General features: G+C 37.0%; 1 protein-coding gene across 1 annotated transcript in view; it reads left to right on the top strand.

Moving 5' to 3' along the window:
• The window catches only part of LOC108534885 (phosphatidylinositol 3,4,5-trisphosphate 3-phosphatase TPTE2-like), a 35,517-nt gene that overhangs the window by 7,869 nt on the left and 20,996 nt on the right, over positions 1-6,652 (top strand). The gene's annotated exons all lie outside the window — the stretch shown is intronic.

Genomic DNA, 6,652 nt, shown 5'->3' with positions numbered 1-6,652 from the left:
GCCACCTCGCCCGGCTAATTTTTTTATTTTATTTTTTAGTAGAGACGGGGTTTCACCGGGTTAGCCAGGATGGTCTCGATCTCCTGACCTTGTGATCCGCCCGTCTCGGCCTCCCAAAGTGCTGGGATTACAGGCTTGAGCCACCGCGCCCGGCCTCTGTTTTCTATTTAGCATTTACGGCTACACATTTTCTTCTAAGAATTGCTTTAGCTTCATCCCACAAATTTTCATATGTAATATTTTCATTTTACTGGGTTCAAATTATTTTCCAATTTTCACTGTGCTTGGTGTTTTGTTTTGTTTTGTTTTGACCCATGAGTTATGTAGAAGCATACTTCCTTATTTCCAAACATAGGAGACTTTTGTATTTATCTTTAAGTTTTTTATTTCTGAGGCCAGGCGCAGTGGCTCACATCTGTAATCCCAGCAATTTGGGAGGCCGAGGAGGTGGTTCACCTGAGGTCCGGAGTTCGAGACCAGCCTGACCAACATGGAGAAACCTCGTCTCTACTAAAATACAAAATTAGCTGGGTGTGGTGGCACATGCCGGTAATCACCGCTACTCGGAAGGCTGAAGCAGGAGAATCACTTGAACCCAGGAGGCAGAGGTTTCAGTGAGCCGAGATCACGTCATTGCACTCCAGCCTGGGCAACAAGAGAGAAACACCATCTGAAAAAAAAAAAAAAAGTTTTTTATTTCTGGTTGTATTGTGTTGTGGACACAGAACATACTATGTTTTTTTTTTTCTTTGAAATTTGTGTAGACTTGGTTTATGGCCCAGAATTTGGTCGATATTGTTAAATGTTTTCTGTACATTTGAAAAGAACACGTATTATGCATTGTTGAGAACAATGGTTCTATGTACATCCATTTGTTAATTTATTTAACTCTTCTATATTCTTACTGACTTTGTGTTTTGCTTTGATTGAATTTTAATAATTCTTTCCTTCTCACTCTCTACCATTACCTTGGAAGTTATATACTCCTTTTCTTTTTTTTAAGTAATTACTGTAAAGATTTCAACCTGAATCCTTGATTTAGCTATTAATTTTGTTTATGTTGAGCCTGCATCTAGAAATCTTCCTAAACTCTCTCGTTAGATTAACAAGTTATTCTATAGATTTACTTACTACACTGACTTACTGCACTGGCTAGGCTCTGCAGTACACTGTTAAATGGAAGCAGTGAACAGAGGGCATTTTGTTTAATTTCAGTCTTTGAAGAAAATGCTATCAGTATTACATCATTAATATGATGTTCCTGGTAGGTATTTTGGTAGATTCCCTTTGTTGAGTTAAAGAAGTGTCCTAGTTTTATTAATTTTAAAGTCACAGTTGTAGGCTGAATTGTAGTGAATGCTTTCTCTGCATTAATTGACGTAATTGCGAGGTATGTCTACTTTCATCTGTGAATATGATACATTACATTAATATAGATTTCTGATGTAGGATGATTCTTGTATTTTTATTATTTGTTTTTTAATGGGCAAAGATATTTTTTCTTTCTGAGCTTAGTTTTTGGTATAATTTCAACTTTTATTTTAGATTTGGAAGTACATGTGCAGGTTTATTACCTGGGTATATTGTGTGATACTGAGGTTTGGGGTATGATTGATCCCATCACCCAGGTACTGAGCACAGGACCCAATAGTTAGTTTTTCAACCTGTGTCACCTTCTGCTGTGCCCCCCTCTAGAACTCCCCAATATCCATTATTGCCACCTTGATGTCCATGAGCATCCACTGTTTTGCTTACAATTATAAATGAGAACATATGGTATTTGGTTTTCTGTTCCTGCATTAATTTGCTTAGGATAATGACTTCCAGCGGCATTCATGATGCTGCAAAGAACATGATTTTATTTTTTTATGAATGTGTGGTATTCCATGGTATATATGTACCACATATTCTTTATCCAGTCCACCACTGATGGGCACCTAGGTTGATTCTGTGTCTTTCCTGTTGTCAGTAGTGCTGAGAAGAGCAAGCCAGGCATGTGTCTTTTGTTAGAACCAACTTATTTTCCTTTGGATCCCAGTAATGGGATTGCAATGTCAAATGGTATTTCTACGTTTTGAGAAATCTCCAAACTGCTTTCTATAGTAGCTGAACTAATTTACGTTCCCATTAACAGTGTATATGTGTTCCCTTTACTCTGCAGCCTTGCCAGCATCTGTTGTTTTTTGACTATTTAATAATAGCCATTCCGACTGGTATGAGGTGTAATCATATTGTGGTTTTGATTTGCATTTTCGGATGATTAGTGATGTGGAGCATTTTCATCTGTTTCTTGGCCACTAGTATGTCTTCTTTTAAGAAGTGTGTGTTTATATCTTTTGCCCATTTTAATGGGTTTTTTTTTTTTTTTGCTTAATTGTTGAGTTTCTTATAGATTCTGAATATTAAACCTTTGTCAGATGCATAGTTTGCAGATATTTTCACCCATTCTATAGGTTGTCTGTTTACTGTGTTGATAGGTTCTTTGCTGTGCAGAAGCTCTATAGTTTAATTAGGTCCCACTTGTCAGTTTTTGTGGCAATTGCTTTTGAAAAGTTCGTCATAAGTTCTTCCCCAAGGTCAATGTCCTGAATGTTGTTTTCTAGGTTTTCTCCTAGTATTCTTATAGTCTGAGTTCTTTCTGTCTTTAGTTAATTTTGTATATGGTGAAAGGTATAGGCCATATCTTTCTTTTGCATATTGCTAGCCCACTATCCTAGCACCATTTATTGAACAGGAAGTCATTTCCCTATTGCTTGTTTTGTTGACTTTGTCAAATATCAGATGGCTTTCTGTGCTTGGCTTTATTTCTGAGTTCTTTATTGTCTTCCTTTGATCTATTTTTTTTTCTATCAGTACCATGCTCTTTTGGTTTCTGTAGCCTTATGGTATAGTTTGAAGTTGGATACTGTGATGCTTCTGGCTTTGTTCTTTTGCTTAGGATTGCTTTGGCTATTCAGGCTCTTTTTTGGTTCCATATGAATTAGTTTTTTTCTAGTTCTGTGAAAATGATGTTAGTAGCTTGATTGGAAAATGTAGATTCTGTAGATCGCTTTTGGTAGCGTGGCCATTTTAATGATATTGATTCTTCCAGTTCATTAGCATAGAATGTTTTCCATTTGTTTGTGTCATCTATGATTTCTTTCAGCAGTGTTTTGTAGTTCTCCTTGTAGAGATCATTCACCTCCTCGGTTGGCTGTATTTCTAGGTATTTGATTTTTTGTGTGGCTACTATAAAGGGGATTATGTTCTTGATTTGGCTGTCAGCTTGGACATTATTGGTGTATAGAAATGCTACTGATTTTTGTACATTGATTTTGTATCCTAAAACTTTACTGAAGTAATGTATCAGTTCCAAGTGCCTTTTGGTAGAGTCTTTTGGATTTTGTAGATATAGAATCATATTGTTGATGAAGAGAGATAGTTTGACTTCTTATTTTCCTATTTGGATGCCATTTTTTTCTTTCTTTTGCCTGATTGCTATGACAAAGACTTTTACTACTATGTTAAATAGGAGTGGTGAGAATTAGGCATCCTTGTCTTGTCCCACTTCACAAGGGGAAGCGTCCAGCTTTTGCCTGTTACAATGTTGGCTGTGGGTTCATAATAGAAGGCTCTGTTTTGAAGTGTATTCCTTTAATGCCTAGTTTCTTGAGTGTTTTTTGTCAAGAAGGATGTTGAATTTTATCAAAAGGTTTTTTTTGCATCTATTGAGATGATCATGTGGTTTCTGTGTGGTTTTGTTTTTTTTGAGGACGGAGTCTCGCTCTGTCGCCCGGCTGGAAGTGGCAAGTGGCGGGATCTCAGCTCACTGGCAGAAGCTCCGCCTCCGGGGTTACCCGATTCTCCTGCCTCAGGCTCCCAAGTAGCTGGGACTACAGGCGCCCGCCACCTCGCCCGGGCTAGTTTTTTGTGATTTTTTAGTAGAGACGGGGTTTACCGTGTTAGCCAGGATGGTCATCGATCCATCTTGACCTCCGTGATCACGCCTCGTCTCGGCTCCCAAAGTGCTGGGATTTTACAGGCGTTGAGCCACCGCGCCCGGCCGGGATTCACACTTTAGTTGATCTGCATATGCTGACCTCGCATTCCTTGGAATGAAGCGGTACTTGATCATGGGTGGAATTAACTTTTTGATGGTGAATTAACTTTTGATGTGCTCTTGGATTCAGTTTGCTGGTATTTTGTTAACGATTTTGTGCCTATCTTCATCATTGAGATTAGCCTTTAGTTTTCTTTTTTTTTTTAATTGTGTGTTTGCCAGGTTTTGGTTTCAGGGTGATGCTGGCTTCATAGAATGAATTAGGGAAGAATCCCTCCTGGACTTTTTGGAATAGTTACAGTGGAGCTGATACCAGCTCTTCTCTGTATATTTGATATAATTCATCTGTGAATACATCTGATCTCGGACTCTTTTGGTTGGCGGGTTTTAACTTATGGATTCAATTTTGGAGCTTGTTACTGGTCTGGTCAGGGTTTCAATTTCTTTCTGATTCAATTTTGGGAAGTTCTATGTTGCCAGGAATTTATTCATTTCCTCCAGATTATCTAGTGTGTGTGCATAGAGCTGTTCATAATAGTCTCTGAGGACCTTTTGTATCTCTGTGGGATTGGTTGTAATGTCATCTTTGTTATTTCTGATTGTGCTTATCCAGATCTTCTTTCTTTTTCTTTGTTAATCTAGCTACCAATCTATCAATTTTGTTTATCTTTTCAAAGAAATGACTTGGTTTCTTTGAATCTTTGTTTTAATTTTGGGGTCTGAATTTTGTTTAGTTTTGCTCTGATTTTAGTTATTGTTTTTCTTCTGCTAGGTTTGGGGCTCTTGTTTTTCTGATTTCTCTAGCTGTGATGTTACATTATTAATTTGAGATTTTACTAGCTTTTTGAGGTGCACATTTAGCACCATAAACTTTCCTATTAATACGGCTTTTGCTGCATCCCAGAGATTTTGGTATGTTGTGTTTCTGTTTTCATTTATTTCAAATAATTTTTTTATTTCTACTTTAATTTTATCATTTGCCCAAAAGTCATTCAGGAGCGAGTTGTTTCATTTCCATGAAATTGTTTGGTTTTTAGAGATCTTCTTGGTACTGATTTCTATTTTTATTCAACTGTGGTCCAAAAAAAATGGTTGGTATGATTTCAACTTTTTTTTTATAATTTATTGAGGCATGCCTCATGGTGGAACATGTGGTTGATCTTGGAATACGTTCAGTGTACAAATGAGAAGAATGTATATTCTGTAGTTGATGGGTGGAGTGTTCTTTAGGTGCCTATTACATCCAGTTGGTCAAGTGTTGAATTTACATCCATAATTTTTCTGTTAGTGTTCTGTCTGAATGATCTGTCTAATGCTGTCAGTGGGGTGTTGAAGTCTCCTGACTATTATTATGTGGCTAAGTCTTTTCGTAGGTCTAGAAGTACCTGTTTTATTAACCTGGGTGATCCAATGTTGGGTGCATATATATTTAGGATAGTTATGGCTTCTTGTTGAATTGAACCCCTTATCATTATGTAATGCCCTTCTTTGTCCTTTTTTACTATTGCTGGTTTAAAGCCTGTTTTATCTGTTTTGGGAATAGTGATCCCTGCTCTTTTTGGTGTTTTGTTTGTGTGAGAGATCTTTCTCCAACCCTTTACTTTGAACCTGTTGGTGTTACACGTGAGATGGTGTCTTGAAGACAGCAGACGGATGAGTTTTGTTTTTTTATCCAACTTTCCACTCTGTGACTTTTAAGTGGTGTGTTTAGACTATTTACATTCAAGGTTAATATTGACATGTGAGCTTTTGACCGTATCATGACATTGTTAGCTGGTTGCTTTATACTTTCTGTAGTATTGCTGTTTTATAGGGTCTGTGAGGTATGTACTTAAGTGTGCTTTTATGACAGCAGGTATCATTCTTTCATTTCCCTGTTTAGAACTCCCTTAAGGATCTCTTGTAAGACTGGTCTAGTTTTAATGAATTCTCATGGCACTTGCTTCTCTGGAAAAAGAATCTTTATTTGTCCTTCACTCATGAAGCTTAGTTTGGCAGGATAAGAAACTCTTGATTAGAATTTATTTTCTTTAAGAATTCTGAAAATAGACCTTCCCAGTCTCTCCTGATTTTTAAGGTTTCTGCTGAGAAGTCTGCTGTTACCCTGATTGGATTCCTTTTTTATGTGATCTGGCCTTAGGATTTTTTCTTTAATGTTGACCTTGGACAGTCTGGTATATGCCTTGGAAATGTTTATTTTTTTATAGTATCTTGCAGGTGTTCTCTGGCTTTACTGTATCTAGATGTCTACCTTTCTAGCAAGATTCAGGAAATTTTCTTGAACGAGTGCATCAAATATGTTTTCCAGGTTGTTTTCATTTTCTCCTTCTCTCTAGGGAATGCCAGTAATTTGTAGGTTTGATCACTTCACATAGTCTCATATTTCTCAAAGACTTTCTTCACTTTTTAAAAATATTTTGTCTTTATTTTTGTCTGACTGCATTAGTTCGAAAGACCAGTCTTCAAGCTCTGAGATTATGTCCTCTACTTGGTCCAGTCTATTGATAAATCTTTCCATTGTATTTTGAAATCCTTAAGTGAGTTTTTTTATTTCCAGAAGTTCTGACTGATTTCTTTTTGAGATGTTTATCTCTTCCTTCATTGGCTGAATTG

Source organism: Rhinopithecus bieti, unplaced genomic scaffold, assembly GCF_001698545.2.
Source record: "Rhinopithecus bieti isolate Rb0 unplaced genomic scaffold, ASM169854v2 scaffold_12716, whole genome shotgun sequence".
Taxonomy (NCBI): Eukaryota; Metazoa; Chordata; class Mammalia; order Primates; family Cercopithecidae; genus Rhinopithecus; species Rhinopithecus bieti.
The sequence above is the reverse complement of the archived record's forward strand: the minus strand, read 5'-3'. Positions and strand labels throughout refer to the sequence as shown.